This window comes from Canis lupus, chromosome 3 (assembly GCF_003254725.2).
Source record: "Canis lupus dingo isolate Sandy chromosome 3, ASM325472v2, whole genome shotgun sequence".
Taxonomy (NCBI): Eukaryota; Metazoa; Chordata; class Mammalia; order Carnivora; family Canidae; genus Canis; species Canis lupus.
Window position 1 is genome coordinate 34,156,118 of NC_064245.1, and position 15,842 is coordinate 34,171,959.

General features: G+C 39.3%; 1 pseudogene; it reads left to right on the forward strand.

Moving 5' to 3' along the window:
- Positions 1 to 2,221: 2,221 nt before the first annotated feature.
- Positions 2,222 to 14,122, forward strand: LOC112653987 (HIG1 domain family member 2A-like; annotated as a pseudogene).
- The last annotated feature ends 1,720 nt before the right edge of the window (positions 14,123 to 15,842 follow it).

A 15,842-nucleotide genomic window follows, 5' to 3' on the forward strand; every position in this document is an offset into this window, starting at 1 on the left:
TTCTCCAGATAGGTCTCTTCCATTGCCCTCCTGTCCCTCAACTTCATGAGAAATATGTTATCATTCTCCTTAGTTTACCACAAAAACCCAGAAAACAGATCTTCAGCTTCTCTAGATGCCTCCTCTGTAAAAGAACTCTCTCTCTACAGATTCCTGTCTCCCTTGACGACCTCCGGTAAAAACCACACCCAACAGCTTTGTAGGTTTGGGATCAGATGAATCAGGAAAATGGAGGATTCTTAATACCTGAGTGTTCTTCATGAGATCTTCCTCTTAAGGTCTGGGTTACATATCTAGGAACTTCTGAGAAATATTGGGGCTGCTTCTCATTTTTCAGATTTCTCTATTCCTAGACGACCCTTGTGATATGTAAAATAATGGTCCCCAAAGATGTCCAAGTACTAATGTCTGGAACTTGTAACTGTCTTACCTTACAAGGAAAGGATCTTTATAGATATGGTTAAGTTGTGATGGTTTCCCTGGATTTTTCTGGAACCAATCTAATCACAGAAGTCCTTATAAATTACAGAAAGAAGTAAGGGAATCCATATCACAGAAGGAGATGTACTGCAGCATAAGTTGGAGTGATTTGGGGCCATAATGTAAAAATGTGGGTGACCTCTAGAAATTGGAAAAGGCAAGGAACGGATTCTTTCCTAGAGCCTCCAGAAAGAAGACAGCCTCAATAATACCTTTATTTTAGGGTTTCTAACCTCCAGAACTGAAAGATAACAGATTCATGTTGTTTTAAGCCACTAATTTTGTGGTAATTTGTTACAGCAGCAATAGGAAGTTAATATGAGATTAGAAATGTTTGGTTTGGCAACATAGCAATATTATGAATAAGAATCTATATACAATTTTTATTCTTGGGCAGCCCCAGTGGTGCAGCGATTTAGCTCCCTGCAGCCCAGAATGTGATCCTGGAGATCCAGGATCGAGTCCCGCATCAGGTTCCCTGCATGTAGCCTGCTTCCCTCTGCTTGTGTCTCTGCCTCTCACTCTCTCTGTGTCTCAATAAATGGATAAAATCTTAAAAAAAAAAAATCTTATTCTTTGTGTCCATTTACCACATAATGAAATTATTATATACATCATTAAATATTTAGTATATAGACTTGTTTTAGTTTTTAAAATTATAATGCTAAACTTTGCATGGATAAGATACAAGTCTCCATGATACAGCAAAGCTGTACATGACCCTGAATTGAGAGCCAGAAGATCCTGATTCTAGTGCCGTCACTGTCACTTAAGTGTGACCTGTGAAGTATTTCTGAGCCTTCTAGCTTTAACAGTTCTTAACTAAACTGGAAATATTAATTAAGTCTGAGTAGAGAATAAAAACAAAACAAAACAAAACAACAACAACAACAAAACCCTCAGTTTTTGATTCTTGTGATTCATACAAGAGGTAATCAAGTAGCAGCTTTTGCTTTTAAATACCAAATTATAGTTATGGTCATTGGGAGAAATAAATGTACAGCAAGGTGTGCTGATTAAAGCATACTAGTGAGGATGCGTGGGTGGCTCAGCAGTTGAGCACCTGCCTTCGGCTCAGGTGGTGATCCCAGGATCCGGGATCAAGTCCCACATCGGGCTACCTGTGAAGAGCCTGCCTCTCCCACTGCCTGTGTCTCTGCCTCTCACTCTAGTCTGTGCCTCTCATAAATAAATAAATAAATCTTTTTTTTTTAAAGCATACTAGTGAAACTTCAGGATGTGCTATCAGAACCAGTAAAGCAAAGAGCTAAAAGGAAATCTTAATGTTGCCTTATTTCCAGACCTCTTCACACCCTCAAATATGCTCTTAAAATCTCTGCCAAAGACAATTAGAAATATGTAAATTTTTCCTATTAAAAAAAAAAAAAGAAGGAAGAAAGGAAAAGAGGGAGAAAGAAAAGAGACATGATTTATTTTGAGTCTCCTCTCACTACACTAAATTCATCCAAGGCAAAAAAGAGAGATCTAATTCAGCATATTCTGAATAGTGACTGTAAACAGAGGTGATGCCAACCCACCACCAACAATTGCCCTCAGTATAGCATCCACCCCCTAAGCCCATGTGCACACTGGCGCAGACCTTGACCCCTGGATGTGACAATGTCAAAATCAGGCTGAGCCATCACTGCCTTTCATCTCCCTGCCAGAATAATTGCTGCAAGGACTCAGGTTGGCCCTATTAAAAGTGTCCCCTAGGGTTTCAAAATGGAAGCCAGGAAACATGTACATCCTTTCCACTTTGGCGGTGACTTGTGAGGAAGTGAACCCACTGTGTGAGTACCCCGCTTCAGTCTCAAGGAAAAGGCAAGAGCAGATGAAGCAGTCAAAAGGTATGGAGCCTCTACTTTCAGTTACTGCCAACTAAAACCCTGTTTTCCCCCTACCCATAGTCAGTAAAACTGTGTTTTGACAGGCTGCACTCTGTCTTCACCACTGGTGTCCAAGGAATTGGAACTATTACTGAATCAGCCCCAGTGGATGAAACACATCAGGTTATAAGGTATCAGTGTGGTATTCTTCCTCACCAAGTTCTTCCTTTTTTCCCACCTGCAGTGGCAACAATGTTATACACACCACCTGCAATCAGCTCCCAGTGCTTGTGGCTTTGGAATAAATGACTCATCAGAAGTTTCAGCTATGGTATTAGGGCAGTAATAACTTCTCAAGCCCACCAGTATTGAGGTACAATGGTGTCCTCAAGAGCCAGCTTAGTTTTTAAGAATCCACGGGATTGTGGTCAAAGACCCACATGTTATTTGGTGAATATATTCTGTGTATTCACTTTTTACTGGAGATAAGGAAGGTACAAGTGGTTGATCTAGAACAGGATTCAGGTATTGCTTCTTTTTTTTTTTTAAGATTTTATTTATTTATTTATTTATTTATTATTTATTTATTTACTCACTCATGAGAGACGCACAGAGAGAGAGGCAGAGACACAGGCAGAGGGAAAAGCAGGCTCCATGCAGGGAGCCCGATGTGGGACTTGATCCCAGGACCCCGGGATCATGACCTGAGCCAAAGGCAATCCCTCAACCACTGAGCCACCCAAGAATCCCAGGTATTGCCAACTTCTTTAGAAGAAAATATTGTAATAATCCATTAATATATCTAAGACCAACTCATTTCATTATGCTTTTCTAGAAGATTGGGAATTTAGCATGCATTTATTTTTTTTTCTCCATATCCCTCATCTTTCCAGGTTTTTGTCATTAAAATAGACATGATTAAGATTGGAGACAATTACTAATATTTGAAAGAAAACCTTAATGTAAGTGTATGGAAAAATTTCCAACCTAGGAGTTCCTATTTCACAAAATAGATTTACAACTGAGGATATGTCATCTAAAGATATTTTAGAGCAGAAACGCTATGACATCTTGCGTTATTTTAATGCCTCTCTACCTGGAGCACAAAGATAGAACCAGAGGAGTAGTGGAGGCCTTTTCTCAGTAAACTTGTTATAAAGACAAAATTCACCATCACATAAATCCATGAATCAAGGGTCACCTACTGGGACTTATCTTGACTTAGCTTTCAGAATGCTTAGAGTTTCTGTGTTTGGAAATCCCCAGAGGTACTTCTAGAATGAAACAATAAATGTGAACTCACTTAAAATGACTAGGAAACTTGTGTTGATTTAAGAATCATATAGACATGCTTGCACGAGTTCAGAGGTAATTCAGATCACTTCCTTGTACTTCACCATCTCTCTGCTCTGGCTACTTGCTCTGACTCAGGGGTAAGAGGTTAAGAGGGCAGTCAGAGCCTATCCTTGTGCTTCTCTCCTCTCCTCTGGGGACCTGCCATGCTGGACCATCAGAGGGTACACTCAGGGAATTCTTGTTTGAATGTGTACTTCTGCTTCATGCTGTGTTCTTCCAGTGAGATTCAGCTGTTCCACCATTAGCCAAACCAAGCAGACAGAGCCTCAGCGCACAACATAGCTAGCACGCAAAAGAGCTCAGCTGAAAAGGAAGATGCATATTGTCCACTCCAATAAACAAAGTCACACACCAATGACAGGGGGCTAGGGCGAGGTGGGAGGGGAAATGCCAGGGACATAAGCACATATTATACCAATCGGTCCTTAAAGAAATGACTTTTCCCTGATTTCTCATTTTTAAGGACTGCTTTCAATTTGGAAGAAAAGGCTCCAGAGGAGCCTGAGAAAATGGCACAGCAAGGAGCAGAAAAAGTGTCACCTTAGTCAGTGAGTCATGGGTTCCACTGCTGTGGCTCATCTTCTAAGCAGGATCTGAAACTTTCTACAGATCTCCCTTGCAATTCATGATTTTAAAAAATACATATCTTGAGAAAATAGGAGCTTGAACCCCATCAGATTTCAGGTTTTCTTGCATCCTCTTATAATATGGATGCAGGCAGAAGACCTTCCTTTCATGTGAAAGGAGTGGGTTCCTGGGAAAAATTTCCTCCCCTGGACCAGATTTTCTGGGCACTGCAATGTTTAAAGGAACAAGGCTACAATCCATTTAAAGAGGACTTGTATCATCTGGTGGGGTACAAAGGACATCATCATCTCTAGGCAAGAAGATAATGTGATTTATTTTGAAAAGACAAAATGAGGTCCTGTTAGAGAATGAAAAATAACCTACATTTCAGAACAACTCCATTCTATCTAAAATTTCCATATGATTGTCAATTTATTTGCTGTCTCTTCATATACCCACCACTCTTTCAGCCAGGACTTGTGAAAACTTTTCTGGCATTAGGTCATGTGAGACTGAGACTCAGAAAGTGTGATAAGTGGTGATATTGTGGCAAAAAAAAGTACCTTTTTTACAGATGTGTTAATTTTTGTTTTCATGGCTTTGTAACCCACAAGTGTTGTCTAGGTGACCCATCACGATGTTTTAAGGCTGACAGATTTGGACCATCTTCAAATCCACTGTTTTTTTGTACACCCATTAAGCTAAAGTGGTCTGAGTCTAGTTGGCATGCCAGGTTGCTAATTAGTATTAACATTGTCCCAGAACAGTCTGTATATAGGTGTAACTCAGACACTGTCCCTTGCAAAGGAGATGACCAGCATTTCAACAGTATGTCTTCCTGACTCTTACTTCACCTGGGTCACTGGGAGCCAAGACTCTTCCGCATCTACTACTCTATAGCGATAAATACAGGCCACATTCAATTTAAGGTGATTTATTATATCCTGGTAAATGACAATGATAAGTTTTAAAATAAAAATTCTTTTTCTTTTGGAAAAAAACTTGGATTCCAGAGTTTCCCCTTCATGATCTCATTTTGCTATTCATTATGCGAAAAGGAAATGCATCGACCATCATTGCATTTGCAATGATATCTCAGTAATACTGTACCACTTCATAAATGTGTGAGAAACTGATAAAATATAAAGTGCTTTTCAATTATTTATGTTTCCAGGAGCTATAAGTTGTCTAACTTAAAAATGAGGTATGATATGTTTGGGCCAAATATTGTTAGGCAATGAAAAATATCCATCGAACAAAGGAAATAAATGGGATCCTGATCTCCTCAGTAAGAACCACTGAGAAGCAGCCTCCTGCTGGGGGCAAAATTTACTTGGCTGCATTATTAGTAGGAAACAAAACCCAATGTGGCAACACTAAAATGTTAAAACTTGGCCCAGTTGCCTGTTCCTGAACCATCTGTGGTTCCTCAGTGTTCTCTCCAATAGGAGAAATGATCCTTATGTTAGAATGAGGTTTCCAAATACCTTGGAATTCATCTGCAGTACTTCATTTGCTCTTGGGCAAGAACAGGGGATGGGGATATTCTTGTTACCCAGCCTGAAGAAATTGATAAACCACGGGAGAAAAACATTAAGGGCTGAGTTTGTGAAGCTGGCTCCAGTAACCAATTGATTCTGTTTTTGTACATTTAGGAATAATACAGAAGATAGGCTTTGAAACATGATTCATACCAAATGAATATTTAAAGGTTTAAAACCTATGCTAGCAAGTTGTTTATAGATTTAAGCTGCCCCTTCTGTTAACAACATGAGATAATTTCAGTTTCTCTAGATCACTCCACGTAATACAGACTAAAGTGAATTTAATAGTCCAGTAAATTGACAATCAACAAAAAATATAACATGTAAAGATTTAATAGGCAAAGTTTTTTTTTAAGGACTGTAAGATATGTGACTAACAATATAAATCCCTGCAGTGTAAATGAGAAAGACATTTATATTCAAGGTCGTGAAACTTGGGAGAAAATATCATGTATTTCTTGATATCTCTTCTCTGTGTGGCTTGTGACATTCAAATGTGAGTCTAATTTAGGTTCTGAACCAAGTGGAGAAGAATTCTATGGTCTATCTTTGAAATAAATGGTCAATATATTAATTAACCCATCAAATAACAATCAGAATATGCCATGATCTTTGCTATTTTGGTTGGCACCTGAGTAAACACATTGTTAAACCAAGGACGAGATGATGTAAAATGATTTTTCTATAAGCACACTTTCTTCTTAGACTCTCAGATTCAGGCTGTTTCATGTGCCCATATGTGTACTTGGGCACAGATGATGTGAAGAATTATGAGTGGTGAGTATTTTTATAAGTAGATATCATCATAAGCCTTGAGAATAAGCATAAGATGGGAATTATTTCTGGAAAAACAGCCAATTAAAAGGGTGGAAAATTAAGTAAGAAATTCATTCCATTCAGCAAAGAGAACTGTACTTATATAAGCTGTTTCTTCTGGTGCCATAGGCTAAACTAAAGTAGTTTACCAAACTCTTATCATTTGATGAAAGAATTAATTAATTTTGTCCTAAGAACAATACTTAGTTAATTATTCCTCTTAATATAAAATATGACTTTTTTAAAATTAAAGGACATAATAGATAGCAGTGGGAAACAGAGGTGTATGCCTAAAGGTGGTGGCAGCAACACCCTTGAATCTGTCTTAATCCATTCAGGTGAGTGGCTTATAAATAGCAGACATTTATATCTCACAGTCCTGGAGTCAGGGAATTGTAAGATCAAGGCACTGACAGACTCAGTGTCTGCTGAGAGCCTGCTTCCTGGTTTATAGACAACTATCTTCTCATTATGACCTCACATGTTGGAAGGAGCCAGCTAGCTTTCTGGGATCTCTTTGATAAGGGTACAAATCCTATTCATGAGGGTTCTACTTTCATGAACTAAGCAGTTCTCAAAGAGCTCACTTCCAAATACCATGACCCTGGAGATTAGGATTTAACATACACATTTTGGGGGGACACATGCATTCAGTCTATAGCAGGCTCCTCATCCTGCTGTGCTTGATGACCTGAAACACCTTTAAAGGACTGATGCAGGGCACATCTGTGATTCAGTGTCACATCTTCTCTGTTCCCAGGCAAAGGCTGTAAACCCTCTGTCTGTCAAAGATAACTGAGGATGACAGAGATTTTCTCTAATTTTAAACATTTACCACTGTCATTTTCAGCCTCTTATTTGAGCCCCTTTTCTTCTTCAGAGTGACCTCAATAATCAGAATCAGAAACCTTCTAAGTCACTTAAGCTTTTCCTTTTACGGAAATAGGAAGGCATCTGATAACAGCTATCTAAATTTATTGCTTGATCACTTCACTAGAAATTAGATTAGAATAGATTCAATTAGATTAAATATAAATGTGCTGAACTACTGGGTATTTACCCTAAAGATACTGATGTAGTGAAACCCCCGGATATCTGCACCCCAATGTTCACAGCAGCAATGTCCACAAGAGCCAAACTGTGGGATTATGCATGATGTCCTTCCACAGATGAATGCATAAAGAAGGTGTTGTCTACATATACAATGGAATATTATTCAGCCATCAGAAAGGACAAATACCTGCCATTTGCTTCGATGTGGGTGGAACTGGAGGGTATCATGCTGAGTGAAGTAATCAATCGGAGAAGGACAATCATCATATGGTTTCCTCATGTGTGGAATATAAGAAATAGTGAACAGGATTATAAGGGAAAGGAGGTGAACTGAGTGGGAAAAATTAGAGAAGGACACAAACTATGAGAGACTCCTAAATATGGGAAATGAACAAAGAGTTGCAGAAGGAGAGGTGAGTAGGGGTTGGGATAACTAGGTGATGGGCAACAAGGAGGGCACTTGATGGGATGAGCACTGGATGTTATACTATATTCTGGCAAATAGAATTTAACTTAAAAAATGTAAAAGAGAAAAAGCATTTAGATTTGGGCTCTCTTTCTCAACTGTGGAATAATGAATTTTGTAATTGCTGGTGAAAGGAGTCTCAGGTATTTATAAGAAGTAGAAATATCCAAGGACACATGACAATGATTGACTTCTTACCCAAGAAGGACTAAAAATAAATTTTTATTCTTAATTTTTTTTACTTATTTTTATTGTGGTATAGTGGACATATAACCCTATGTTTTAGGTATGCAACATAATGATTTGATATTTGTATATATGGTGAAATGATCACCACAATAAGTCAGTATCCATCACCACACATAGAAGCTACTTGATTCTTATGAAGAGAACTTTTAAGAACTACTCTTTTAGTGACTTTCAAGGATATGATGCAGTATCATTAACTGTACAACCATGTTGGGCAATACAATGAGATAATAGAAAATATATATTGGTTCATCCCTAGTACCTGGCACAAAGCTCCAGAATTCTTGTATTTCTTGTAATTTCCTAAGTGATTAGAATAACAGGAGCATCTCTTGTTTTATTTATTTATTTTTTATTAATTATTTTATGTTTTTTAAGATTTTATTTATTTATTCATGAGAGACACAGAGAGAGAGAGAAGCAGAGACACAGGCAGAGGGAGAAAGAGGCTCCATGCAGGGAGCCTGACATGGGACTCGATCCCGGGTCTCTAGGATCAGGCCCTGGGCTGAAGGTGGCACTAAACCACTGAGCCACCTGGGCTGCCCTTTATTAATTATTTTTTTAAATTTCTATATATGTATATTTTTTATTGGAGTTCAATTTGCCAAATCTTCTTTATCCATTCATCTTTCGATAGACACCGAGGCTCCTTCCACAGTTTGGCTAGTGTGGACATTGCTGCTATAAACATTGGTGTGCAGGTGTCTAGGGTTTTCACCGCATCTGTATCTCTGGGGTAAATCCCCAGCAGTGCAATTGCTTGGTCATAGGGTAGCTCAATTTTTAACTCTTTGAGGAACCTCCACACAGTTTTCCAGAGTGGCTGTACCAGTCCACATTCCCACCAACAGTGCAAGAGGGTTCCCCTTTTTCCTCATCCTCTCCAACATTTGTTGTTTCCTCATTGTTGTTAATTTTCCCCATTCTCATTGGTGTGAGGCGGTATCTCATTGTGGTTTTGATTTGTATTTCCCTGATGGCAAGTGATGCGGAGCATTTTCTCATGTGCTTGTTGGCCATGTGTATGTCTTCTTTGGTGAAATTTCTGTTCATGTCTTCTGCCCATTTCATGATTGGATTGTTTGTTTCTTTGCTGTTGAGTTTAATACATTCTTTATAGATCTTGGATAATAGCCCTTTATCTGATAGGTCATTTGCAAATATCTTCTCCCATTCTGTAGGTTGTCTTTTAGTTTTGTTGACTATTTCTGTTGCTGTGCAGAAGCTTTTTACCTTGATGAAGTCCCAATAATTCATTTTTGCTTTTGTTTCCCTTGCCTTCATAGATGTATCATGCAAGAAGTTACTGTGGCCAAGTTGAAAAAGGTATTTATCGTCTGTGTTCTCCTCTAGGATTTTGAGGGATTCCTGTCTCACATTTAGATCTTTCATCCATTTTGACTTTATCTTTATGTATGGTGTCAGACAATGGTCTAGTTTCAATCTTCTGCACATGGCTGTCCAATTTCCCCAGCACCATTTATTGAAGAGACTGTCCTTTCTCCAGTGAATAGCCTTTCCTGCTTTGTTAAATATTACTTGAATGTAGAGTTGAGGGCCCATTTCTGGATTCTCTATTTTGTTCCATTGATCTATGTGTCTGTTTTTGTGCCAGTACCAGACTCTCTTGATGATCACAGCTTTGTAGTAGAACCTGAAATCTGGCATTGTGATGCCCTGGGCTCTGGTTTTCTTTTTCAGTAGTCCCCTGGCTATTCAGGGTCTTTGCTGATTCTACACAAATCTTAAGATAGTTTGTTCCAACTCTCTGAACAAAGTCCATGGTATTTTGATAGGGATTGCATTAAACGTGTAAATTGCCCTGGGTAACATTGACATTTTCACAATATTAATTCTGCCAATCCATGAGCATGGAATATTTTTCTATCATTTACCATTTCTTTCAGAAGTATTCTGTAGTTTTTAGGTTATATATCCTTTACCTCTTTGGTTAGGTTTATTCCTAGGTATCTTATGTTTTTGGGGACAATAGTAAATGGGATTGACTCCTTAATTTCTCTATCTTCAGTCTCATTGTTAGTGTATTGAAATACCACTGATTTATGGGCATTGATTTTGTATCCTATCACATTGATAAATTGCTGTATGAGTTCTAGCAATCTTGGGGTGAAGTCTTTTGAGTTTTCTAAGTACAGTATCATGTCATCTGCAAAGAGGGAGAGTTTGACTTCTTCTTTGCCAATTTGAACCCCGTGCCTTTTATTTCTTTTTGTGTTCTGATAGCTAATGCTAGGATGTCTAGTACTATGTTGAATAACAGCAGTGAGACTGGATATTCATGTTCCTGATCTTATGGGAATGATATTTGCTGTGGGCTTTTTGTAGATGGCTTTTAAGATGCTGAGGAATGTTACCTCTAACTCTACAATCTGAAGAGTTTTGATCAAGAATGGAAGCTGTATTTTGTCAAAGGTTTTCTTTGCATCTATTGAGAGGATCATATGGTTCTTGTTTTTCCTTCTGTTGATGTGATCTATCCTGTTGATTGTTTTATGAGTGTTGAACCAGCCTTGCATCCCGGAGATAAATCCCACTTGGTCATGGTGAATAATCTTCTTAATGTACTCTTGGATCCAATTGGCTAGTATCTTGTTGAGATATTTTGCATCTGTGCTCATGAGGGATATTCATGTATAATTCTCCTTTTTGGTGGGGTCTTTGTCTGGTTTTGGAATTAAGGTGATACTGACCTCACAGAACGAGTTTGGAAGTATTCCATCCCTTTCTATCCTTCAGACCACCTTTAGTAGAATAAGTATTATTTCTTCTTTAAACGTTTGATAGAATTCCCCTGGGAAGGCATCTGACCCAGGACTTTTGTGTCTTGGGAGGTTTTTGATGACTGCTTCAATGTCCTTCCTGGTTATTTTCCTGTTCAGATTTTCTATTTCTTCTTGTTCCAGTTATCGAGCTTGTGGTTTTCCAGAAATGCATCCATTTCTTCTAGATTGCCTAATTCATTGGCGTATAACACTTCATTATACGTTTCTAAAATTGTTTGTATTTCCTGGTATTGGTTGCGATCTCTCCTCTTTCATTCATGATTTTATTAATTTGAGTGTTTTTTCTTTTTGATAATTCTGGCTAAGGGTTTATCTATCTTATTAATTCTTTCAAAGAACCAACTCCTGGGTTTGTTGATCTCTTCTACAGTTCTTCTGGTCTCTATTTCATTGAGTTCTGCTCGAATCTTTATTATCTCTCCTCTTCTGCTTGATATGGGTTTTACTTTCTGTTCTTTCTCCAGTTCCTTTAGGTGAGAGGTTAGCTTGTGTAATGAGTTTTTTCCAATTTTTTGAGGGATGCTTGTATTGCGATATATTTCCCTCTTAGGACTGCTTTTGCTGTATCCCAAAGATTTTGAATGGTTGTATCTTCATTTTCATTAGTTTCCATGAATCTTTTTAATGCTTCTCTAATTTCCTGGTTGACCCTTTCATCTTTTAGCAGGATGCTCTTTAACCTCCACATGTTTGAGTTTCTTCCAAATTTTCTTGCGATTGAGTTCTAATTTCAAAGCATTGTGGTCTGAAAATATGCAGGGGAGAATCCCAATCTTTTGGTATTGGTTCAGACCTGATTTGTGACCCAGTATGTGATCTATTCTGGAGAAAGTTCCATGTGCACTTGAGAAGAATGTGTATTCAGTTGCATTCGAATGCAAAGTTCTGTATATATCTGTGAAATCCCTCTGGTCCAGTGTATCATGTAAAGCTCTTGTTTCTTTGGTGATGATGTTGTGCTTCAAAAATCTGTCATTTGCTCAAAGTGCCATGTTGAAGTCTCCTACTATTAGTGTATTATTAACTAAATATCTCTTTAGTTTGATTATTAATTGATTGATATCCTTTGCAGCTCCCTTATTAAGGGCATACCTATTCATGATTGTTAGGTCTTCTTGTTTCATAGACACTTTAAGTATGATATAGAGTCCCTCTTCATCTCTTACTGCAGTCTTAGGGATAAACTTTAATGCATCTGATATGAGGACTGCTACCCCAGCTTTTTTTTTTTTTTTTTTTTTTTTTTGAGGACCATTTAATAATAGGTATATATTTCTCCACTCTTTTATTTTCAGGCTGGAGGTGTCCTTAGGTCTAAAATGAGTCTTTTGTATACAGAAAATTGATGGATCTTGCTTTTTTATCCAGTGTGAATCCCTGTGTCTTTTGATGGCATCATTTAGCCCATTCATGTGAGTGCAACTATTGAAAGATATGAATTTAGTATTATCATAATACCTATTCACTCCCTGGTTTTGTGGATTATTTCTTTGGGCTTCCTCTTTCCTTTACAGGGTTCCCCTTAGTATGTCTTGCAGAGCTGGTTTGGTGGTCACATATTCTTTCAGTTTCTACCTATCTTGCAAGCTCTTTATCTCTCCTTTTATTCTGAATGACAGCCTTGCTGGATAAAATATTCTTGGCTGCATGTTCTTCTCATTTAGGACCCTGAATATATCCTGCCAGCCCTTTCTGGCCTGCCAGGTCTCTGTGGAGAGGTCTGCTGTTAATCTAATATTTCTCCCCATATAAGTTAGGGAACTCTTGTCTCTTGCTGCTTTAAGGATTTTCTCTTTATCTTTGGAATTTGCAAGTTTCATTATTAAATGTTGAGGAAATTAAATTATTAAATCTCCTGGATCTGAATGCCTGTTTCCCTCCCCAAATTAGGGAGGTTCTCAGCTATGATTTGTTCCAATGTGCTTTCTGATCCTCTGTCCCTTTTGGCACCCTCTAGAACCTCAATGAAATGTAGATTTTTCCTTCTGAGGCTGTCATTTATTTCCCTTAACCTTTCCTCTGGGTCTTTTAGTTGTTTTTCTTTTTTCTCAGCTCCATTCCTTGCCATCAACTTCATCTTCTATGTCACTCACTCTTTCTTCTACTTCATTAACCCTCATCTTTAGGACCTCCCGTTTGGATTGCATCTCATTTAATTATTTTTAATTTCAGCCTGATTAGATCTAAATTCTGCAGTCATGAAGTCTCTTGAATCCTTTATGCTTTTTTCCAGAGCCACCAGTAGCTTTATAATTGTGCTTCTGAATTGGCTTTCTGACATCGAATTATAATCCAAATTCTGTAACTCTGTGGCAGAGAGTACTGTTTCTGATTCTTTCTTTTGTGGTGGATTCTTCCTTCTAGTCATTTTGCTCAGTGCACAGTGGCTGTATGATTGGGCTGAGTCAAGAATATAACCATGACCTAAGTAAATTTCACCCTAGATGATTCTGATGAAGTTAGAGACCAGAAAATGAAAACAAAGATCAGAACAAAATAAATCAAAAGGACTACTAAAGTGAGAAACAAATTTTAAAACAAAGTAGTAAAAAATAAAAGGCCAAGAATCCCAAAGAAGAAGAGAAAAAAGAAAAAAGAAAAAAAGAAGAGAAAAGGAGTTTAATGTAGGTATTTTCTTCCAAAGTTGTTGCCCAGGACATGTGATTCCAGGGGCACCCTTTGAACCATCACAGCCCGCAGTCATTGAGAGCTTTAGCCCCAGTATCTACAACACTACAGAAAGCTTCAAGGAAAAATTCCTTCAGAAGACCCGCGAGAACCCAATGGTGCCCATAGGCTACCTGGGCACCTCGCTGCCCTAACCTATGGCCTCTTCTGCTTCTACTGGAGTCAGAGCCACCACTCCCACCTATGATGCACACCTGGATTGCTGCCCAGGGCTTCACGGTCGCAGCCATCTTGCTGGGTCTGGCTGTATCTGTGATGAAGTCCTGATCCTGAGTCTGAGACCACCTGGCCTTGAAAGTTACGCAGAGATCACACCCAGTCCCAAGAGCAACCACCAGTCCTGCCACCTGACTTATTCTCTGGTCTCTCCTGACAAGCCCCTGTTTCAGCGGGGGACAAAGTGGCCAATTATGTAACTGACAGGTTTTTCCAAGAATCTCAAATTCGGTTGAGTTTGGGTGTACAGACTTTATTTGTGCCCCACTTTCTCCACTTCCTACTTAATAAACTGATCCACTTGTTAAAAAAAAAAGAAGAAGAAGAAGAAGAAGAGAAAAAAGCAAAAGTAAAGAAGAAAAAAAGAGAAGAAAAAAGGGGGACTGGGAGATGGTGGTGGTGACGAAGTTGTAGTGGAGTGAAAATATAGCCTCCCTGAGGGGTCCTAGAGGGTGATCTTCTTGGTTTTGAGTGTATTAAGTTCTGTATGTTAGAAGATCCTCAGTCCTAAATTTATATAAACCAGAAATACTTATAAAGGGCCCCCAAATTGATCACCAAAACATAAGTGGGATAAAAGCGGGGGGAAGAATGAACCAGCAGAGTATTCCATTGGGTTCTGGGTGCATGCTGGTCATGTTTTAGAAGTTATTAACTTCTGCCATTGTAGAACAAAATGAGGAAGAGAAAACAAAAAACAAAAAACAAAAACCATATCTCATATATCTCCCAAAATTAAATTGAGTATGTTGAGGGAATTTAGAAGTGGAAAATATATCCAAGACATGTGATTGTAGAAATATGAAAGTCAGAAAGGAAGAAACTTAGAAATGAAGAGATGGTAAAATATTGTACTTATGGTGGAAAAAGAGAAAAAATATTGGAAATTTTTAGTCTGTTATAAAAAGTTTTACTGGAAAAGGGGAAAAATAATTTTAAAAAAGGAGGGGATCGGGCAGCCTGGGTGGCTCAGCGGTTTAGCGCCATCTTCAGGCCTGATCCTGGAGACCCGGGATCAAGTCCCACATCAGGCTCCTTGCATGGAGCCTGCTTCTCCTTCTGCCTGTGTCTCTGCCTCTCTCTTTCAATGTGTGTCTCTCATAAATAAATAAATAAAATCTTTAAAAAAAAAAAGGAGGGGACCCTCTAGTTCTATGTACTATACATCCTTCGACTTCCCTGGAGCTTTCCAGCGCTGCCTGATCAAGAACTTGCTCTTCCCCTGTCCTTCCAGCTGGTTTTCTGGGAGAGGGGCCTGCTGTGCTGATTCTCAGGTATGTGTACCTGGGGGAGATGCCCTGCTGCCTCCCAGGTGCTGGGCTCAGTGGGAGGTGTTTACCCCGTCCCAGACACAAGGTGACACAAGGAGGAACAACATCACTGGTGGCGGCTGGCTCCCCAGTTCTGGAGTCAGCTCCATGCAGTAACTACCGCAGACTCCCAGTCCATACTGCCCTAGATGCTCCTGGAGTGGGAGCGCTGACCTGCACAGCTTGGGGGCACCTGGTGGCAGGGGAGTCCTCGCTGTTCTGTGCCCTCCCCACTTCCACCCATCCTGAGGGGAATGCAGGATCCTGGGCTGTGTCTGCCCGGCGCCCTGGGATCTGGGGCCTGTGCTGCTGGAATCTCGCTCCTGGGGCTGTGGCTCCTGAAGGCAGCAGGTCGCAGAACCCTTTGCCTGGAGCCCCTGCCTGACCCACCGGCTTCTCCCCAAGCCCCGCCAGCTATGTGCTCCAGCCCTTTACCAAGATTGGCTGCGGTGTGCAGTGTG